Here is a 23,621-nt window from a genome sequence, read left to right on the forward strand (position 1 = left end):
TAACTGAATGTGAAAGGAGAAGGAACAGTAGCAGTTACTGTTCCTTCTCCTTTCACATTCAGTAAGAGATAGTCTATGAATTGAGAGAGGCTTACAGGCTGGGAGGCAGAGGGCCAACCTGGGGTGGGATGCAGTACAGACTGGGAGAAGGGAGGCAAAATGGAGGATAGATCGCAGCATTAAAGAGAGGGGGAGCAGTGAAACAACAGATGGGATGGGGAGCAAGGTTAGAGTTGTAGAAGGAGGCAACAGTAGCGAGCAGACAGCAGTAGAGAGAGGGGGGCATGTGTAGAGGAAATGTAGGGGCAGCACCATCAAAGGGAGGAAGCCGAATAACAAAAGAGCAGCGGGAGCTGAATAGAAAGAAGAGAAAATAAGTGAATAAGTACAATCCGCGTGAGAAAGGAGGCACACAGGCCAGGCGGATCACTGAGTGTTAGGGCGGGTGAAGGAGCTTGAGCGGTGAACCATGAACGCAAACAACGAGAAGAGGGAAATTAGAAATATGCAAATGCGGAACAGAATTGAGTAACCATTTTTAATTGTGCCTATTCATGTAAAATGTGCTTAAAGAAATACACATTGATTAAAATTTAAGCGGTTTGTCAAATGCATAGGTGCTGATATTTACATACAATTAAAATTTAATCTGCTCTCAGACAGCAACGGCTTTAATGTCTCATCTTGGAAATAACGTGGGTCACACGTGTTACAATTAAGAAACACTTAACCTAAAAGCAAGGTAAAGATAAGATTTCAGTAGATTACGTTTTGTTAGGATAATGCAAATAAAAATTAAATATTTGCATTTGAAAAAAAATGTATTTCCATTGCCCTAGCAACCGATGGTTCGGGCTGTTATGTGCCCATCTCCCTACAGCAGGGGTCTTCAATCTGTGGGGCGCGACCCCCAGGGGGGCCGTGGTGTCATAGATAGGGGGTCGCGCATTCCCAGTTGCACTTCTGCCTGGAACTGGGATCCAAAACACTTCTTTATTTTCAGGCCCGCCTTTCCCCAATGCTGTCTTTGAAAGTTCTCTGCTGTGCTCTCGCTGTAATCTGTTGCCGAACTCGGACCTCCGTTTTGGCTTGAGGAAAGCTCACAGAGGCTGTCCCGGGCTCTGGGGTGGGGTGGAGTTGCAGGGGGAGGAAGGGGGGAGGCAGTCAGACTCGCACCTGCGCCACCGGAAAGACCAATCTTTTTAAATGAAAAGTTTTTTTCGAAGACAAAATGTGCTAATCTTAACAAAAGCTAAGGACCAGACCCCAGAGGTAAATGCACTATGTGAGAACGGAAACACTTCTGTGTACTTGCTTCCCTGTTAGTGTGTATGCAGGGCTAGAGACGCAACTAGAGTCAAGTTTCAGGAGGGGGGCTAATAAAACCTTCGAGGGGGGTAATTCTTTTAGCAATTGGTAGATTGAAGATGCAGGGGCTCTAGAAGGGGTGAAAGAAGTGAACAACAAAGCCTCGTTAACATGTAAATGGTCTTTTAAAGACCTGTGAAGTACTCGGGTGAGGCTGCAGTGAGGCGGCAAAAACTGTCTGTGTGTGTGTCCGGGAAGAGGTCGCAGTCCGGGCTAACACACACGAGGGTGAGGGCGAGCTGAAGCCCTTTGAGCCAACTGGGCGTTGCGCACCTGTGCAGGGAACTTACTGTTATCAATTACCATAATCAGCTCAGTTCTCCCCGACAACTGCCTACACACCTTACCACTGTGCACTGTTGTGGCATCTACCAAGGCAGTTACATTTGCTGTTCACCCCCAGATTTACAGCCATGGACTCCTTTGACATCCTGAATAGGTCAAACATCGTACGACTCTTCGGCCACATTGACTCCCTGGCATACATCACCTCGGGGATGATCGAATGGGTGAAGTTCAAGAGCCTGGAGACAGACACTCACGGTGACTCCACATAGTCGGACTAGCAAACCTGCAAGCCCAAAAAGCTTTGCAACTGGCAGAATGGGGTATAGAAGTCACCGCCCCCAGGGTTCCAAAATATCCGCACGTCCTCAGACCACATTATGGTCTACAACAATCCATCTCTGTTCTCAAAGGCACAAATTCCACAAGTTCTGACGGGGGACTGAAATCAGGGAGGCCTAGATTCCCGCTAAAAATAAAAATCTTGCTAAAAGAAAAGCAGCGTATCGTGCAGCGTCCTCAGCAAGGACTGGCCCTCATGGAGGACACATGGAGACGGGGCTCCTAACCCCTCCCACACATATGAAAACACCAGTCGCGCATGCCCATCTAGAGGCCAGGATCGCAACCTTAGCATCATCTCATGGAACATTGCAGGGTTAAATAACATCCGCAGGGCTACAGCCACCCATGACTATCTCGCACAGGGGGACATATTATGTATCCAGGAGACTTGGGCGAGGTCCACTTCACCAATCGCTGGCTTCCACGAATATTTCAAATCAGCAACCAAAAGGTCGATCTTTGGTCGCCCGTCAGAGGGCCTGTCAATCTTCGTAAGCCACGCCTGCAAATTTAATGTAAAAGAACTATCTCTGGAGCCACCCGACCTACAAGCTATCTCAATAGAAGGACTGAGAGCGGACCAACCAACCCGCCCGCTTTTATTATTCAACTGTTACCTCAACCCTGCAAAACTTCTCTCCCCACACGGCTTGGAATCATTCACCACCGCCCTGGAAGATCTATTAATAAGCCGCTTGCAGCACGATGTAATCATAGTCGGTGACTTTAACCTGAGAGGCCTGGACCTGCTACCCATGACAACACCTAGCAGGAAGTCAGCTCAACTGATTGAACTTTTAGCAAATTACAACTTGCAATCCACCCACGGGATACAAAAAACGCGCAACTGCGCATGGACCGCTTATCCGACCTTCAGGAATGTCTCCACTATAGACTATATCTTCATCAATGCAGGACTGGCTAACAAACTTCGCAACTTCACTGTGGACGACAGAGTTGAAAGCGACCATAGGCCCCTTTGTGTCAATTTCAACCTGGCACGAGAACAGGCGGACCCCTACGCCGTAATTGGTATGACCACAGGGGAAGAACACCACTTAGTCCTTAAAAGAATAAAATGGTCGACCAATCTTAGCCACAGACTTAATGCATTTGTTGCCAACATGGTGACAGTACCAAGGCCACAAGATAGTGAATGTATAATACACCTATGGGAAACACTGACCAATGACTTATTGAAGTGCCTGGGCAACACTCACCAATCAAGAAGCGGTCAAAAAAATGTCATCCCAGGCCACCAAAAAACCCACAGTCTCAAGCTGGCTAAGCAGGCACTTAACAAGGCAATGAGAGCAAAAAAGAAAGGTATCTACCCGCCAGGGGGGCCCCCCATTGCTGTTTTGCGAGCTAAGTACAAAAAGAACATTTGGGATCTGAAAAGAAAACGGACCGAACAGAATTGGCTGACAGTGTTTTCCATAATTAAAGGTAAAGATAATAGCAAGCTATGGCGTTACATCAACAGCTTGTCAACAGGAGGCGTACACAAGGTCAACAGTGTTGGAGGAAAAGTGTGGTAACAGTATGCAAAGGGGCTGTACACCTGTGAGCCAAAGCGGATTTCTCACTGCATCACCGGGTGGTCCAAGGCGGCGGCAGCTACCATCAGCTATGAAAGTGCTCCCAACGAAGAATCAAGTCCGAGCCGACCTGGAAAATTCTCGGAGGCGGAGATTGCAAAGCACATCAAAGCCATCAGAACCGATGGTGCCCCTGGACCTAACGGGATCCCCGCACAGGTTTTTAAGAAAGATCCTGCATTCTTCGCTTCCAAACTTACTCCTCTATTCAACCACGCATTCGCAACCGCAACCCTGCCATTTTCCTGGAAAGGCTCAATCCTCTTTCCTATTCACAAAAAAGGTGACCACTCTAACCCGGCTAATTACAGACTGATAGCCCTTCTTGACATTGAAGCTAAGGTCTATGCCCGCCTTCTAATTAAGGACCTGGAAACTTGGGTGGATAAGAACGGCATACTCCCGCCCTCACAGACTGGCTTCAGGGCTAACTGTTCTACGCTGGACAACATCATAGCACTTTCGTACCTCGCTAAGAAGGCCAACATGCGGAATAAGCTGCCCCTGGTCTGTTGCTTTATCGACTATTCAACGGCCTTCGACCGTGTGAACAGAAGCCGGCTCTGGGCAAAACTAGAGTCTTGGGGGATCCCTAGAGATCTTCTAAAGGCCATAAAAGCACTTTACGAGGCAACCACAATAATTGCCACTAACTCTGGATTAAAGCAGGGGTGTGTTCTGGCCCCCCTGCTTTTCAACTTGTACACTGCAGACATGGGGCATGCCCTGAAAGATGCCAACCTAGCACCGCCCAGACTGGGGAAGCTGGCACTGGGCACGCTCCAGTACACAGATGACACTGTAATTATGGACCATACCAGGGTAGGCCTCCAAAGAGCCTTAAACAGTCTCGCAACGTACAACAAGGAGAACGAGCTACATATTAACGTGAGCAAGACAAAGATAATAATCTTTGGCAAACATCCACACAAAACAAAAGCTTCATGGTCTCTGGGGGAACACCGAATCACCACGGCCCCATCCTACAACTATCTGGGCACATGGGTATCAGAGAGGGCCACTGCATTCAAACATCTGAAGACGCTTAAACCATAAAATTGACAAAATAATTACATCTCTAAGACGTCTAAGCCACGGCCTGGCCAGTCCCTCTGCAGATCCGATGCTGACAGTACTCAGGGCTAAACTGATCCCCGCCATCACGTACGGCCATATAGCCTATCCAGGGGCTTTTGAGAAAGTGGTCCAAGCGGCACAGGTGAAAGCATATAAGATGGTGCTACGAGCCCCCAAACAGGCACGGAATAACAGGGTGAGACTGGAAATAGGCCTGAAACGTCCTGAACTGGTACTATTGGGGGAGTTGCTAAAATACTACATCAGAGTTCTGAAGTCGCCCGACAACACCTTGAAGCACTCGCTAAAAACCATCTTTGGGGAAGCGGGCTCCCCATGGCAAGCCAAGGTGGAACTAGCAATTTATCTTCTGAAGATCGAGGGGCGGAGTCTGCACTTACACGAAATCCCATATTCCGCCTGGGCAAAAGCCGTCAAGCGCCAAGTCCAGTCTATTTCCTTTGAGCTAGACCTTTCCTCGCTTCGGCCCAACCCGCTAACGTTGGCCTTGGACAAGTCCTACACTCCCGGTAAACCTCAACCATACTTACAAGACTCACTAACAATCGAAGCAAGACAAAAAATTCTGTTTATGCGCATCTTGGCCCTCAGGATAACGGACTTCAACCCACGTTGGGCACGCTCGGACGGAGCCACTGCCTGCCGACTTTGCAACTATCGCAGAGAATCCTGGCTACACTTGCTATGTTGCTGCACTAAGATGGCCAGTGACTGTCAGTGATTGCTACGTCCGGCACTACGCATCTTGGGCCACAGAACTTGCAGAGAGGCCTCGGATTGGTGCTTCTCTGAAACCACAACATGTTTATTAGCCAGGATAGGCAAGTTCACCCATCAAGTTAAAATGGCACTCGAAAACCAACTAAAGGATACCATCCCGAAGAGCCCTGTGACCCGCCGCCCTAAAGTTGGCAATCCACAGATAACACAGGGAGTCGCCGAAAAGAAAATGGTCCCATCAGTCAGAGGTATCCAACTGGGGCCGACTAAGGGTCCGATGAAGCCCACAGTGCAACTGAAGATGTCGAACTTTTACACGCCTTCCAGACTCTAGTATGCAAGGTCTCATGCTGACTCTAAAAACTTTAATTCTTTTTAATAATGTATAGTACCAGTGAACATAGTCAGTATCGAGACCACATAGCTGCACCAATGGTCCCTGACCGGTGTAGGTCGAGCGGGGGGGGGGGCATTTTACTGTATTTTACTGTATTTTATTTGAACCAAACTGCATTTTTTAAACTGTAAGGATTTTAAGTAATCGCACAGTTCATTAATAAAAAAATAAAAAACTACATTTGGTAAATAGCACAAGTTTCATTTACTGATGTCTGTTATTCAACTTATATTGCAATATTATCCCACATGCTTTTCAATCTGACACTTCTATCTGAGCTTTATAGTTCCCAGGGTAGGCAATCACACTCCCACCTGCGCCACTGGAAAGAAAAATCTTTTTAAACAAAAAAGGATTTTTGAGCACAAAACTAGCCATTCTTAACAAAACTCAGTCATGTGTTATCACCTTTTTACTGTTGATTTGTCACCCACAAACCTTTGACATGCTAATCAGTGTTAAATAATATTTCCCCACTGTAAAAATTATTTTCTGTGGGAACTGGGGGTGTGTGTGGTAATCGATAATGAGGAGTACCGAGTTCTAGAAATGTTTGTCAGGAGGGGCTCCTTACGTTTAAAAATTTTGACAGGGGGGTCTCGGCATCCAAAAGTTTGAAGACCTCTGTCCTACAGTCATTATGCACCAAATGCAGTTCCGCACTCTAACACCGGAGGTCAAAGGGTACATTTTACGTAACGTTCAGCGGCATCTTAAACACATCATAATGTGTAATTAATTGAGTGATGTATCATGTGAATTGTGCAAGGGACAGCACAGCAAATGTATCTGGTCATACAGTACATACAGATTTATTTTCGGGTTACAAAACGGCAAACCTTGGTTTGAGATTGTTTGGGAATACCTGCGTCAGTTTCAGGATTACAAGATATGTTTATTTAGGAGTGGTTGGTAGACAGCTACATAACCCAATCGGTTTCAGAGCGCACTATTGGTTATCTTCACATAGTAGAACAGGGAGCTTAAGGCGAGAAATTTTCCATTAAAAGACAGGATGAGATGAACATAGAGCGCAGAACACTACTTATATAATATCCCTAAATCAAAAGAATCCTTCTTTGATACATTAGTAGAAACCTACGCTTCAAGAACATGGTGCCCAGAAAGATCTAGACCTAGAGCAATTTTATTCAAGTCAATTTCTTTCAGGTAATGGGAAAAGGGACAATTCCATTTGAGAACATTATAATGCCAACATTCTCCGTAAGCTGCTTCTTGAGAATGGACATAGGTGTAGACCCAAAAGTAATGCTGAAAGGGTCCAACACCTGACGGTTACCAGATCAGTCAATACCCACACTTGTGTAGCTGCAACATTTGCAACAGGTTTCCCAATCTCAAAACGGTTTGTATTTATTGTAAGCAGTCACATCTGAAGAGATTACCCATATGTTTCACAATTAATAGGAGTAATGAGTGGCTACTTATGGAAAACACAGAGCAATTGATGTCTGGTACCAGTTCAACCTCTGCAGGCCCTCAAAATCACAGCTCGGTGTTTACGCACAATAAAATGGACCATGGTATTCCCAAAACCACGGTAAACTGAGACATTGGTCAGAGGGTACAGAACGTGATGGGCAAGCTCTACACCCCCACATTTAGGATCATCAAAGACTGTATCTCCTGCAGGTCAATCATGTTCTTAAATAACTAGCTTGTCGTTCACTTCTACGAAGGATAGGGCTACTTTACAATAGTAACCAAAGGGCTAATAGGGCCCAACTCTGCCTGTTCTAAGGAGTATCAGCACAGTGTTATATCAGTCATGAGGAGGAGCAAGAAACTGTCTCAGACTAGGGGAGCAGATCTAGCTTCACACTGGAGCTGTGGGAAACATCGTGAACTATAATCATACTTTGTTAATTTTTTTCAACATCACATTTTCCCGTATTACTAGTTGGACAGAGCAGTATCTCTGGATGGTATACTACTTTGCACCATTGCAAACGGCTCTGCCTAAAGCAGGTGGTAAATGGGAGAATTACTCCTCAGAGAAGAGGAAATTCCATGCAGAACCTGATACAGAGAAAAAGATGAGTGTGATGATTCTTCACTCCAAGGGGACGAATCTCAACAGAAATTCACGTAACTACTAATTATGGCCATAGCGTTTCATATTGGCACATTTGAAAGTTTTGCTTGCTTTCCAAGCCTGAAGAAATGCATTCACTGCCTGGTAGGTACTGCCTATCTCGATTACAACATGCTGAACCAGTCTCAATTTTCATTCGATTTCATCATGGGTACTAAATACATTATATTGGCAGCTAATCCCCACCCATTCAAAAGTCCTTCGGAACACCTACAATCATACATAAAACACCTAGACTCTTATTATGAGTGGCCCTGTTAATATCGATAATTGCAATATGTGTTATAATTCCTATTACGACTATACCTAAGAACAATGTTCCTTCAGCGTAAGATCGTGCAAGGAGGCCCTAAAGTACATTTACACCACCACGGTGCTTATGACCCTTGCACGAATTGGCAAGTTCTATGCAGCAGCTGGAAGCATTCTATGAACAATGCAAGAATCGATGACGAAAGTCAAAAAACATAAGCTGCTCAACATCTATTGTTGCAGTAACACTGGCACCTTATGATTCCACATACTGCTTATCTGTACCACTGTTCATTCTTTTACATTTTCTTATTTTATTTTGGGAGGAGCATTGTTTTTAATTAATATCAAATGCCTGCTTACACATACAATAATTATATGCATTTTGCATGACACAACATCGCATGCTCACGTAACTATGCCGTTCAGCTTTGCCCGGTGATGCCTTTCTGTATTTGCTACATGAAAAAAAAAACCTCGAGCTATCTGCTGCACCCATATCATTTTGCTGTTTCACTTTCAGACGTTCTTTAAATTTCATATGGGTCACATATATTTTAACATTTTTATAGATCTTTTATTATTATCAGATGTTTGTTTTATGACATAATCCATACTGTTTTTGTAAATAGTTTTAAGTAATCATACAATAAAGATAATTGTTGTTGTTACTACACATATCGCAATTAGAAGTTTGGTGGTTAACACCACATTCCCTTTGTTTTGCCTCAGTGAATTCCAGCAGGTCAAACCTACTGAAATGTATCCAGTGAAAAATGGCATAAAATTAATGGGACATGTGGACTTTAGTGCGCATCACTTTTTAGCTCAAAAAGCATTGCACTCGTGATGAAAACTCAAAAATATGCTAATTTCCAACTCACTTTACTGTGAAACTAATAACAAACCATTTTGAAGCCTAACACTAGACAACATTTCTACTAACACATAACTTTGCCTTAACTCATGAAAGGGTAACGTGACATACAGACAGCGACGATGTAATCAAAATTGTACAGAGTGCTACCCAACTACAAATAGCAAAATGTAGCGAGTATGTGGCTACAGAGGGAAAAAGAAAAAAACACCTTTGATTCACTCAAATGCACCACTCTGTCTCACCTTATACCTCTTTCGATATATCCTCTACCTCCACTCACTGACTCATCCCAAACCTCGTTCTACTACTATGATCTCCAAAATAAACCTTTTGAGACTCTTCCCCCCTCTATCCCTCCTTGGCTCTCCCAAGCTACCCTTTCCAAATTCTTCACTCATGTATTCCTCCTTTGACTCTTTCTAAACCTCATGTTAGTACTATGTTTTCCCTAATCCCTCACTACAGACTCTTCCCTCTTCCCTCCTCCATCTCTACTTTTACTCTTCCAAAGCCTCATCCTACTATTATGATCTCCCAAATAATATTTTCTAGACTCTTCCCTTTTCTATCTCTCCATTATCTTATTCAGTCAAACTAACAGACTTGCTTGTCCATTTCTCAAACTAACACATAGTTCTCTATGTTAATCCACCGCTAATCCTTTGGATTCCAGAGTAGCACGCTACTCGTCGAAAAGCGATTTGACGCCTTGTCTGGGGTAGTAGGCGCTATATAAATACAATATCATGTTTTCAGTGTCCAAACTATATATGCTCTATTATTTAACGTCTTGACATAATACTCAAAATATAAAATGTCAAAAGATGTTGATACACCTACACTTTCGTGACCATAAACAGATTCTCAAAATGGAGTCATTACTAAGTAACTGGCCTTGGAACCTGGAGACCTGGGTTTTAGCAGTAACAGACATTTGACCAAACAACTGCGTAATTGCGGGCAAATTAATAGCTCTCCCCTTTTCTTATAGGGTAAGTAGTCTAATATAAAAGCAATGTGCACCAGCCCGTCTCCCACTAAATCTGCTCTGCAGGCTCCAATGGACCGTTTGTTTAACCCCTTCCGTGCCGGGCTGTTTCCCCCGCTGTGCTCGGGGCGGGTACAGCGCCCCCATGCTCATGACGAGGTCAGCTCGTCATAACTGGTAGCTGTCAGTATACAGAGCAAATCCCACTACTTCACTGACGAGCTGCATTGAGGGCTTTGGATATCAAAGTCACCCATATAGCCCATAAACAAGAAGAGAAGTAATGGAATCGGTTTCCATGGTTGTTTCATCCAAGAAAAGCCAAATGAAACTGGCAACATAGATGCGAGGAAATGCTAATTGGCTTGGTCGATTATGCAAACTTTGCATCTATAAGTGAGGAACTGGAACCTAACAGCTACTCAGTACACAAGGACTATCGAATGGCCACCTGCTGGCAATCAGTCAGCCTCACAAATTTGATGGGTCACAACTGAGCAAGAGATGGGTGAAACCGTCACTAACACTGAGCAATACATCAAGTCACCCTCCTACTCTGTGAAATCGTCAAGAAGGGAGCTACATTTATAGCATGAGCACGCCCCACTCCTCACACACAAACTCACCTTTAACAGCATGTCTTGTTATTGTTTCCTTTAATCTGCTCCAATTAATCGGCCATTGCTTTGTCTCGCTTCCAACTTACAAGAAAAGTTACATGGATGTCCTAACAACAAGCCCAAACATTCCAGCTACGTGGAGTTGGCAGCAATTTTTGATCCCGGCTATCTGCAAGAAAATAACTTTCCAGCAAATTTATACCGCAGAAATTATTTTTTGCCTTTGGAAAACAGTTCTGTGGTTATACCTCGTAGACAATAGTGCTCTTGTCCGCTGCAAACCAATGATGCATAGAAAAGCTCACTAAAATGTAGATTTTTTGGGGCACAAATAGGCATACTGTTTCAAGCATGGATTTTGGCTTGACTGAGCTTCAATACGATTAAAAATAAACACCTCGCTATGCAAACAGAAACCTCTCCAAGGGAGAATAGACGTGGACAAGTTTGCAAAATATGTCAAAGGCGAAATTAAGGAAATTAACCAAAACCTTAAGGGATGAAAAGAAATCTTGCTGCCATGCATGTTCTTCTTGTGAGCTTTGTTTGCGAGAGTAGCTTGTCGGAATAAGTAGGACTCCGAACCATTCGAAGGGGGGCTCTACATGGTGAATGGTTTCATACATACCTATGAAAGCCACAGCATAAGTCCCTAGGTGTTGTTCATTATCATTCATAAAAAGAAATCCTGGAAGAACAAGCCATGCAAGTAATGTGATTGTTCATCACACTGGGTTCTTTCCATTGCAAACCTTCCAACTCACAGTGCCACTGTGTCACACCATATCAGCTCACTTCACACGGTCACCCGCTGAAGAGTGGATATCAGAAAAAAATAACTGGAAACCCATGCAGAGAGCAGGATACCAGGTTGTTTGTGGAGGAGCTGCAGATTTATAATCCTAAACTGGATTTTAAAACCTCACCAGAACATAGCAGAAGGCATTTTTGGGAAGCGTCTGAGCGATTGCACTGCCAGAAATGGCCACAAGATTTGCCTCTTGATCATGGCCATACTCTAGCCAATGTTAATCTATATAAGATCTAGCAATGCCGGACTCTAAGTCCCACCCCTTTTCCACACCCTACAGTCTTCAGGGGTCCACCACCTCTCATTGAGTGGAAATCTATACCAGGCTTGCAGATCTGAATTGATTTCTAGCACATGAACACAATATCAACTAACTACCGACAAGAGCTTAGTCACAGTATGAGGGGGTAGAGCTCCAGGTTATAACACACTGATCAAAGTGTGATTCATCCCAAGCATTATTGTTAACACATTCATGGCTGCTAAACAAGTGAAAAGTAGATCCATAACTTGCCCAATCTCCAACACAGAAACATATCTAAAAAATACCACTGGAGTCATGGTTATTTTTTGCCCTGGATCAATTCCTTGAATAACTGATAAACCATCTCAATAGTGGACAACTGACAATGTAAAGCAAAGATGTTTTGCAAGTTGTTGGCACTACCGCTGTCCCTGCCAGTACTGTCAAACACTAGCCATAACACAATACAAGTGTGATGTTTTAGACTATTCCAGGTCCCCTCAAATTGAAAGGATGGTCTAGACCCGCTGGTTTTGTTATTTTTTTTTAGTATGTTAAACACTTTACTGATGAGTACTGCTCAAACTTAGACTGACAGCACCACCATGCAGCAGACTGTGTTTAATTAGAGCTGGTGTTTAGTAATAAGTGCTGGCACCAAGCGCTGACAAACATCGCTGCAAATTAGGCACTGTGTAGTCCCCAGTGTGGTGGTTCTTGTCTAAAGCAAAAATGACAATGTTTTGATTGAAATCCCTGTACTCCTCTGGAAACAAGGAATGATCAGTAATTAGTAGTTTTTTGAGAGTTATGCATCTGTGGGGGTGCAGTGGAAGACGAAAACAAAAAGATTTGGATGTACCAAGGATCCAAAAGTTACTGATGCAGATTAGCAGTATATGTGATTTAGGAACATGTAACAGAACAGTTTCAGACAGAAAAACGGATGGATGGATTTGGTCTGCACTATCAGAGGTAACCGACGGGCTCTAAGTGGTTATTCGTGATCTTGGAATGGGTTAGATCTGAGCTGGTAAAAGGTAGTAGTAAAAGATACTGCTTTGCAAGTACTCATCTTTAAGAGAGTATGTGAAAACCATAACACACTGTCCCGGCCTCTGAGCCATAAATAGTTCACCTCTTCTCAGCTCTGCTGCCCTGGTTTTCAAGTAGTTGTTATGCAAGCCAATTAAGGAACAATCAGTAGCGAATGAAAACGAATGCAAGTAAATCTGAGATTAAACCAGGGATTAATAACTTCAATCTATTTTTTCTGATGCATTTCTGGGAAGTGCGAGGCTAAGGAGGTGCCTAACCTTCCTGGTTCGTTTCAAACTCGAAGTCCTGCCGCAGTGTAGATAAGCTTGAAACAAAACCTATATAAGAGGCTCCAAAGAATGCAGAATGGCTAAGCCACAGGTCGCTTCCAAGCAAAAGAACTCTCGCCTGTATAAAACAAAACCTAGTTCACAAAAGCATGCGAGTAATAAGCAGGTTATTTGCCCATAACTACAGTCATCCAGTCTCGGTAGCTTTCACAGACTCATGGCTTACTGTCGAAGTGGCAGGCCAACATTAATTTCAACCAGCAGTACCAAATCTCGACATGCCTGAAAGGCTAGAAAGTAGTGCACATTTAGTAGTTGAATCACCTCATTCTTCACATTTCGTTAACACAAGTTTGAAAGGATACACAGTAAGATGGAAAACTGCACGTAAATCTATGAAAAATACAGACACTGGTGAACTATAGTTACAGTTGACTAACTTCTGTCTTCTCCAGCAGTGAATCTTTCATAGATTCGCATGCCTGAATCAGGATGAGGAGTAGCAGAAGTTACGTTGCAAACATCACATAACAGGAGGTAGGAAATATGTTGTGCAGAACTAGTGAACCAACACCAAATCTGAAAAACAAGTGTTCCTTGAAGTCTTTGCGCAGCTGTCGCAAATCTAAAATAGGGCGCGATCTACCAGATTTCTTTTTAACGAGAAAGATATCTCAAATAGAAGACTGTTTCCATGGGATTTTGGTTATTAATGAGGGTACTCCCAAATATACTTTATAGGTCTAGAGGGGGAGAAATAAACAACAGATACATGTGCAAAACCTCTAATCTGACCTGTTAATCCTTCAAAATAGAGTTAATCTAAACATTTCACAGACATGCAACCTTGATAGAAAATATTCACATGGACATATTATTCTTTAGTTTTTCATTTATTTTCATTTTCATACTTCAAAATTGGAAAGATAATTTTTTTTTAAAAAATTGGGTATTTTTAAACATAAAGCAAAGATTTTTGATTCAGTGCTAAATACTCAATATTAACAATGATACATTTATTTTGAACCCCACATAAAAACTCCATAGTGCTATCAATCTCTCTAACTATCACTCAATATGCCTCATTCATTCCAATTCCACACATACTCATACCAATAACACAGTACAATAAAATACATCAACAAAAGACATCAATACATCTGAGAATCCCATATAGTCAGGGCCCTATGCATCTGGGACCCCTGTACTAAGAAACACAGAAGGAACGAGAACTAAAAGAAGGAGTTATACACAATATAGAACCTACCAAGGGAAACACGTGATAACTCATCCATAAATGACTATATGGGATTCTCAGATGTATTGATGTCTTTTGTTGATGTATTTTATTGTACTGTGTTATTGGTATGAGTATGTGTGGAATTGGAATGAATGAGGCATATTGAGTGATAGTTAGAGAGATTGATAGCACTATGGAGTTTTTATGTGGGGTTCAAAATAAATGTATCATTGTTAATATTGAGTATTTAGCACTGAATCAAAACTCTTTGCTTTATGTTTAAAAATACCCAAATTTTTTAAAAAAAAAATATCTTTCCAATTTTGAAGTATGAAAATGAAAATAAATGAAAAACTAAAGAATAATATGTCCATGTGAATATTTTCTATCAAGGTTGCATGTCTGTGAAATGTTTAGATTAACTCTATTTTGAAGGATTAACAGGTCAGATTAGAGGTTTTGCACATGTATCCATGGGATTTTGGGCCACGCTGCCCTTCTCTATCATGGAGTGCTGATGGCTTGTAACAGATGAAGATGTTGATGAGCTGACTTCCTTGAAGGGACACGTGCAAGCAATTTGTACAGAGTCATGGAAGCCCACTCCTGGGCACAGGCTAAAATTGTCCCCTCACATGATCATGTGTTGGGTGACATGAGAACTCAGTGCCCAGTTCCAGCAAGAAGTCGTTGCCTTCATGCTGAATCTTATTATTTGGCTTGCTTGTCACCTCTTCGCCCAGATAGCTGCTTATTTTAAGATGACCGGGACATCATTCTAGACTATTATGGAGGTAGTATTGCCTTTGACGATAGATAGGATTGATTAAGGCTGGTAGTTAACAGTCCCTCACCCCTCGAAAGGGCTGCTAGACTTTATGCTTGATATTATGTTCTGTAATGCATAATCAAAACGGCTGCCAAAAATGACCTTGCCAAAAAAACGTCTCTATTGTGCGGATCCTGTTTTACACTTCCAACCTGAATAAAGTGCACCAAAGGCACCCCTGCTGATGGAAGCAGTAGCCCTGACTTCGGTTTTATTTTGGTGACAACATGCACAGCCCTGAAAGGACTATGCGGAACCCTACTCTCCTACCCCAGTATGGCTCTAACCCCTTTGTGCTTGCCAACTGGGGAATGTCTACATACCGGGCAGTGTCTTCCACATCTGGCAGTTATCCCTCCATAGAATGGGCAGAGAATTCACTACTTTGATGGATGTAGCCATCAGCCTCAAGAACCACTTCCCATACATTTCCATCCTCCTGAAATGAAGTACTCAATGGCATTGGGGGTGGGGGGTCATGGACAGTCGCTACACTGCTTACATCACTACTGAGGTACACAAAACGTGATGGAAGGAATGCTTGAAATAATCCCAGCCATTGGTAATTACTCGCTATTGCATCCCAGGTCATTGTTTTTTTGCACACCATGTCACCTCTGTTTGGACCCAGCAATATACAAATCAGTCTACACCCTGCTCCAATGGTAACAGTCCAGTTTGAACTGCCAGGTTCTCCCTGAACCAGAACACAAGCAACCCAGGACCAAGTTCACCCTAGTTATGGCTCATCAGCCACATATAGCTTATTTCCAGTTATACAGTGTGCACATGACTAACGTCTGGGCATACTCATCCCACTTAGGCCAACTCACAACAGTATACAAAAAAGTGATGGACGGAATGCTTGAATTAAACTAACCCACTGGTAATCACTCGGGTCGCATCCCTGTCGTTATTTTGGCAAACCATGCCACCTTGTCACAAAGCAGGTGCCCAGAAAAGAAGTGCAGCAATCTGCTGTAATACTGCAAATGGGAAGCCTGTGAATTTTATTAGGCTTGACAGACTCTCACAACCAATAAGTCACAGTTGTACACTTTAAAACGAGTTCTTGGCTGCTTTTTCTGAACCTCTGCTTCCAGTTTCCTTCTGCTAAAAACAACAGGCCTAAAAGGGGTCTATGACCAATCACTGCATTTATCATGTAGGTTTTCAGCAAAAGGCTTCTATTTCCTAGAGAAGCCATACCTCGGCTACAGAGACTGTCTAGGTCCCTATTATAAATATGGAGGACAGTGGGCATTTTTCAAATTTGTATTTACCGCTGGATAACAAGGGACATGGTTTCCAATTCTTTTTTCTATGTTTGGGAAGGGGTTTATTACATATGATTATTACATCAAATGTTCTTCATTTTTGTTACCTTTTCCAATTAGACTTTTAAAGTAAACTGGTTTGAGGATTTTAAGTTTTTATTTATTCACTATGCTGTAATTTGGATAGATACCACCACAAACATCAAAACAATGGATGGACAGCTTGAATTATTTTCAGGCAGTGGCTAAAGCTGAGAAGTGCAAACCCCTCCCAGGGGTGAGTCCCTCCCCCCTCTTAGCGCCCTGCCCAACTACGTCCCTTTCCACATCAATCATTCCAGTGACGACATTGTATGGTGAATAGAAAGGTCACAGTTCATTAAAACATGGTTTATACATCTCACAACGGTTGGTTGCTCATTCATAAAGATCTATGTAATCTTTACATCAAGCATTGTTCTCCAAGATTGGCATTAGTCCTTATATGACAGCACTTTCTTAGCTTGAGTTTAAGCAAGGCCTTAAGTGTTGTGCGATACCAGGCTTCCATTGCTAACGAGTTCGTGGGATCCGTTAGGACCTGCAAGTGCCGTACCGCTTGCCTCGGCCCCTTGCTGGCCACTCGCCTGCTCCTCAATGCCCCTGCCGTTTGGCATCCCAAGGACCCTGTGCGAGGATCTCATCTACTCTGTCTATGGCTGTGTGCTGTAATTTGCTCACTCTGTGTCCCTGCAATGAGGCATCCCAAGGACACTGTGTGAGCAGCTTACCTACCTCTAGTAATTTCCCCTTTTGGATCTTTTTCTGGGTCTCTTCCGTTCCTCCCCTTCCCCTCGACCTCGCGGCTGCGACGCCCGCTTCCTTTTGGCGTGGGTGGGTGGGATTCCGATGCGTTTTTGTTGGGGGGGGAGGGTCAGTGACTGCAGGGGTACACCTGCTCCCCTTTTGAAATCCCCCTACCCCCCCCCCCCGCAGCTTGCCACCTTTCATATGGATTGGGCAGCTGGCTTGGGGCAACCAACCTGGTCGCCCCCTTTTTCGCGGGCTTACGTGGGAAGGCGCCTCCAGGGGCTTTTGGCACAGGCCCCTATCGAGTCGGGCTTCGCCTCCCGGCCTGTGTTCCTTCCAGTCCACCATTTTTTGCCGACTGTACAGCTCTTGCCAAAGACCCATCATATGCAAATTAGTCTTGGTCCTGCTCTAACAGGAACCCCCTCATCCTGAACCCAGGGTCCATTCCCCTCCAGCTTGAATCAAAAGCAACCCCAGCTATGCTTCAGGATACTTAGGCCACATCATGGAGGTACAGCTTGAGACATGTATGTCACTATGTGCAATGGACCCCACTCCTCAGCATACCTCTACATGTGCAGTACGGCTCAATGCAAAACGGAGTAACAAGAAAGGTCTGAACTATATAGTGAACCCCACATAAGACAATGGAGAAATGTTGAACTGTTACAATAAACAGTGTATATAAGGGGCAGCCCTCTCAATTTTTAAAACATATGCTACGGAAGCAACACTGTGATTGCTATGCTTGCTGAATGTGTTGCAGAAAAAACATTCCTGATTTACGGATATGACCTATAGGTCTCTTACCTGTACGAGTTGCAGAAAAAAATTATTCTTGACCTTTCCACTGCAGCACTCTTGCAGATTCAACACCCTGAATGGTGTATCTGTTCCAAAGCCAACACTTTTGACTTTGCACCTCCTGATGGATGGACTTGTGTGTACCCTATCGGTAAATACGTTTATGACAGTGGGAACATGTGATCATCTCTGTGGCGGCTCCCCCTCCAAGGCAGAGGAGCGCCGTCCCACTACTTCAGCTGCAAGCTGAATACAAAAAATAAAATGATAATAACATTTGTTGTTATAATTTTTTTCTGCATTCAGCTTACAGCTGAAGCCAGGCAGGCGGGGCTGGGTTCCCAGTGCGACACAGGTGGAGGAGTGGTGCCAGCACCTAAAGTGCGCATGATGCGTTGGCCCACTGCCTTGGTCCAGCCAAAAGCGTCATGCGCACTTTGCATGTTCTCCACGCAGGCTGTATTACAGCTTGCGTGGAGAACGTGCACAGCCTGCCAGCCCCTGTCTGACCAATCACAACACTGCTAAGGCAGAGTTGTGATTGGCCAGGGGATTCTGGGAGGCTGTGTACTTCCAGCAGAGGTAAGCAGCAGGGACCAGCCATGTCTATTTGCAGCTGGTCAGCCGGGAAATTGCAGGGAGGCCTCTGGAAGTTTGCTGTGTCTCTGTAGATCATACAGGAAGCTAGTCAGCTATCCCTTGGTGTAGGAAAGAGGATTATTAGTAGGTAAAGGTATTAACCTTCAGCTAGTAATAATACCACAATCACTAATAGGTCCAGTCAAGTCTCAATAAATGAATCCTTGCTCAATCCTTGGTAGCTTGGCAGACGAGCAGTTTGGCTCGGGGATGGCCCTTCAGTCTGGGGGATCGATACTCAGAAGTATAGAGGGAAGTGATACTTGTGGAAATAATGCGGCACCAGCAAGGTGGAGCCGCGGGGCTCGTTACCATAAAAACCCCGTGTTCCAATATAGCGGGTTCAAATAGACCGGAGCTATCGATGTAGTTTTATAACAATGTTAAAAGATTCTCAAGCTGCAGTGAGGGTACAACAGATGCTTAAGGCTAGGAAGGACTCAAGGACAGTTACTCTTTAGATACCAGCTAGTTAGTTCCATTGGTCCTGAAGAATCGCTTGTTAATATACGCCAGCGAGAAACATGTTGACCGGACAGTAGCACTTTCTGGAGGATCTCTGGAAGCATAATATTCCAGTTTCACCTTCTAGAATCTCCTTTTAACTAAAGCAGCGGACCGCCTGAATAAATCATTCCTTAGTACCCCTAGCTTTATTTTAATCACTTGAAAACGTCTACTAACTTACCAGGCCCCACACCCGCACTTCATCTATACGGCTGTTGGAAAAAGATCTCCGCCAAAGAGCCCCTCTTTGAGGTGTTGCCCGTTGGGTATTGCACCGCCGACCCAACGAGGAGCAGGCCCAAATGATGAAGCATGACACCTGCAAAGGTGTGTGAGGGCATTAAATACAACAAAATGGATGCCCAGGGTTAATTCTTCCTTACCCTAACAACATCCTCCGCATCTCTTGACGCATACTCTGGTTCACTCCTCTCCAGGAACAGCTCAACACATTTTGTATTAATGTTGACATTTTGGGCATCGCTGTAGCTGGACCTTCTGCTTACCTTTAAGTAGTAATAGCCCTCCTCTCCTCTCTTTGAACACATACCACCCAAGGGTGTCAGTTTTAACAACCCTGTAGTTATGATGTTCTATGTGATAACTGCATTTGCATATGGCACTCAGTTAACCTATGCTTAATAGCTAGCTGTGCTAGGTAGCTTGGCATAGAGCAGTCAAGCTTAACTTGCAGCCAATGTGTAAAGTATTTGTGCAAAACTTCAAACAGTAAAACTGTGAGAAAACCACACAAAAATATCATACACCAATGTATAAGAATAGAGCAAAATAAATGTAATTTAATAAATAAAACAAGACCAAAACGACAAAAATCCAATCAGTAGAACCGGAGTTATGCAATTTTACAGAATAAAGTGAAAAATATTGGCTAAAAGCATCAAGCGATAAAGTGCCAACCGCCGTCCATCTGGTTGGTGGGACTGGATCAAAAAAGTTCAGGTTAGCTGAGATGGAGCATGGGTCGGAAACCGTCTCAAATTTGTCTGGCTGAAGGTTTACCTTTTCAAGTTTTGTGCCCAAAATCCCCATTGCCTCAAAGAGCAGACATGGCGTCACAGATGGGTGGGCTGGTGCTTGACGTTGGCGATACTCAGGGAGATGGCGATGCTGCTCTGTGAAGAGAAGAGAAGAGAAGGGCTGGTGGGGGCTTGCGCTAAATTTCAGCGCAAGTGGCATGGTCTTGGAGCAAAAAGGTCCGTTCATGGTCGCGAGCCTAAAAGCTTGATTTGAAGAGCGCTCTGCCACACCAAGAGACTGGGACCTGAGGTGCATCATTTGGTGGTCAGGGTCCAGAAGGTGGTTGGGGAGCCTTTTATGTACCTGAGGCTCAGATAAGGAGGCAGCCACTTAGAGTCACTCTGGGGTCCTGGGTAGAAGATGAGGTTGCAGGTACAGTTCTTCCTCTCAAGGCAAGAGGGCAGCAGACCCTTTAGAGCAGCAGTCCAGCAGTGTGGCATTCCTTGTAGCAGCACAGCAGTTCTGCATCCTAGCAGTGTAACCACTGAGTTGGTATCTGATGTCCTTCTTTTATGCACAGCTGTGCCTTTGAAGTGGGAAGAAGCCTCCAGAGGCATACTTTTGAAATGTCTTCCTGGCCCCAGACTAACTACAGGGTGTATGCAGCCCTTTGTATAGAAGCAGGACACAGAATATTCAAGTGAAAATGGGGCTGTGCCCAGCTACTCTCTCTAAACCTGCCAGAGATGGCCCATCCAGTCACACCTCAGCTCCCATTGTGTGGCTGTCTAGGAGGAATACACAAAGCTCAACTGTCAGCTACACCCAATCAGGTGAGCAGAGGCAGGCTACGGGCACTAAATGGCTAATGCAAGAAAATGCCAACTTTCTAAACGTGACATTTTCAGAACTGCAATTTAAAGTCTAACTTCACCACAAGTTAGGATTTAAAATTTTTATTCCAGAGATACCAAACATGAACTGGTTATGCCTTCCTATTAGGAAATTATACTTTTAAATGTAATAAGGCAACTCCAATGGTATGCAATGGAAGATCTAGGCATTGTAGTAGTAAAAACGCATTTAAGAGTTTTTCACTACCACGACATGTAAAACTTAAAAGTACAAGTCCTACTTGTCAAATACATTGCACCCTGTCCTCTGATTTATCCAAGTCCTACCCTAGAGATGACTTATATGTATTACAAAGGAAGTTTTGGGCCTGGCAAAAGGTTTAATTTGCCAGGTCGAAATGGCAGTTTAAAACTGCACACACAGGCTCTGCAATGTCAGAACTGAGACATGTTTAAAGGGCTACTTACGTGGGTGGCACAACCAGTGCTGCCCAATAGAACAATTTAATTTACTGTCCCGGAGTACATGCAGTGCCACTTAACTAGGGAGTTATAAATAAATTAAATATGTCAACTGGGGTTCAGCCAATATTCCCATGTTTAAAGAAGAGAGCACAAGCACTTTAGCACTGGTTCGCATTCGTCAATTTCACAGAAATCTAAGCCCAACAAAAATCAAATTCAGCTAAAAGTGGTAAATAAAGGCAAAAATTAGGGGTTGCAGAGAAGGCCAGGTCCGACAGGTATGATAATTCATTTGAAGTGGGGCTTTGTCAGAGGTTTTCCCTCTATAATAGCTTTAACTCATGCCTAAGAATAAGAGCCTGATAAAGAGGTGGCTAGTAATAGAAAATCCCACCTTCTTGATGTCAAGCTGAATCCAGAGCACAATATACCACATGAATTTCTTTCCTCAAACTATCCCTATGCTGGAAATACATCTAGTGGATTAGCATTGATTGGCGAATTTCAATTACAAGTGAAGTTCCTGTTCAGCTTTGTGTGCTCAATTACTATGTGCCTGACAAAAATATGGTTTAGTGATCTTACATTCACCCACCAGTGCCACCACTTAATTCTTAGGGCTTTCTATAAAAGATAAATCATTGCACCTATTTAAATCCACCATATGGATCACCAGTTTCAGATTCAGCAGATATGCCTCGTTAAGAATAACTGCCCTATCAAGTATCTGCAATAGTTACTGCAGTAAGTCCAAACCTCTTCTACCCATTCAAGGTGTACACAGCAAATGTAGCAGAAGTAGGAGTGTGCAAAGTTTCAAACTTCTCCATCAATCTCACATAGTTTACTAGGTTTTCAAACTTTGTCTGTGAAATTCTCCAGTTAGTAAAATTTCTTTTGTCAGGAGAACTCTTGCTATTTATTATTCCTACCAAGCTTGGGTAGGGAATCAGCCTCTAGAGAGGAACTCATATCCATGGTTTACAGTTTTAAGTAGATAGTGCAGCATCTCAGTTCAAAAACGGATGGGGGACATGGAAGAGATAAAATCCCTGTTCCTTCTGTCACAATGTTTCCTTTTTGCTCACTTACATACAGGTCAGATGAAGCTTGGCCAATGCAGCCCATGTCTGGCCTCCATGTTTTTCACAGACTAAGGGTTGGAATCCTGAATTACAAAAAACTGAAGCAGCAATGAGAAACTGATTGTTTGAAGACTCCTCATCATTCTGTATCTTTTGGTGGGTGCAAAGCCACATCCTGTGGCAAGGCTGCTGGCTCACTGCCCAGACGTTCTGAAGAGGGAAGCCACCCCTGCTTAATCCAGAACAGTATAAAATCTAAGTAATTGGTTTGGTGCCTAATTTGATTGAACAGAGAATGACCAACAGGACAATATTATTAAAGTGCAGTAACAAAAGCAATCTAACAATAACTATAACGCACTTTTGTTTAAATAAATGATTAATGCGTTTTCCAATATCCTCAGCATATACAGTACTGTGAAGCTGACCACCAGAAAAGGAATAGTTTCCGAGAGATTTAAGCTACCTCCATTAAGAACACTAACAAATCCATTAGACTAAAGTATTCAACCACGATAATGCTTTCGTTATAAATCCATTGTCCTCAGAGGAAGTGTGTTGAAATATAAAAAGCAGTTTCTGGCAATACTCTTTTAAAGATCTTACAAGACGGCTGTATCACTACTAAGAACCTGCACAAAAAAACACAAAATATATTTGAAGATCATTTAAAGCGTACTACAACACTTTTCCAATTTCTCTTGCAAGTACTGCTTCACCTAGCAATGTCAGTCATTAATTCATGAAGAATCCCTTGGTGTTCTCCTAGGTTTTGCATTAATAATATAATAAATTAAACAATGGTTCGGGGTGGGTGGCAGGGCCGAATCGGGTGTTTTCCAGGGAGGCTGGAAGGGTGTGGGCCAATTATACAGCGATAGGGGCCGGTTTTGTTATTTGGGGACGGTCTTGCAGCAGCGCTGCAATGTTGGCACCAGTAACAAAACCAGCAATGCTTCACAGTTGGGGGGGGGGGGGGCTGGGTGTGAGGGTATTACCTATCGATGGAGCAAAGTGCAAAGTCGAAATGGGACCGCACACAACGCAACAGCTGCCCAGGAACCAACAACAACAGCACCAAAATGAGAACAGCCTGGT

The 23,621-nt window shown here is 43.6% G+C and overlaps 1 protein-coding gene across 4 annotated transcripts in view; it reads right to left on the bottom strand.

Annotated features, from left to right (window-relative positions):
• KCNAB2 (potassium voltage-gated channel subfamily A regulatory beta subunit 2) overlaps positions 1-23,621 on the bottom strand; it is a 1,353,173-nt gene that overhangs the window by 198,114 nt on the left and 1,131,438 nt on the right. The gene's annotated exons all lie outside the window — the stretch shown is intronic.

Source organism: Lissotriton helveticus, chromosome 5_1 (genome assembly GCF_964261635.1).
Source record: "Lissotriton helveticus chromosome 5_1, aLisHel1.1, whole genome shotgun sequence".
NCBI classification, from domain to species: Eukaryota; Metazoa; Chordata; class Amphibia; order Caudata; family Salamandridae; genus Lissotriton; species Lissotriton helveticus.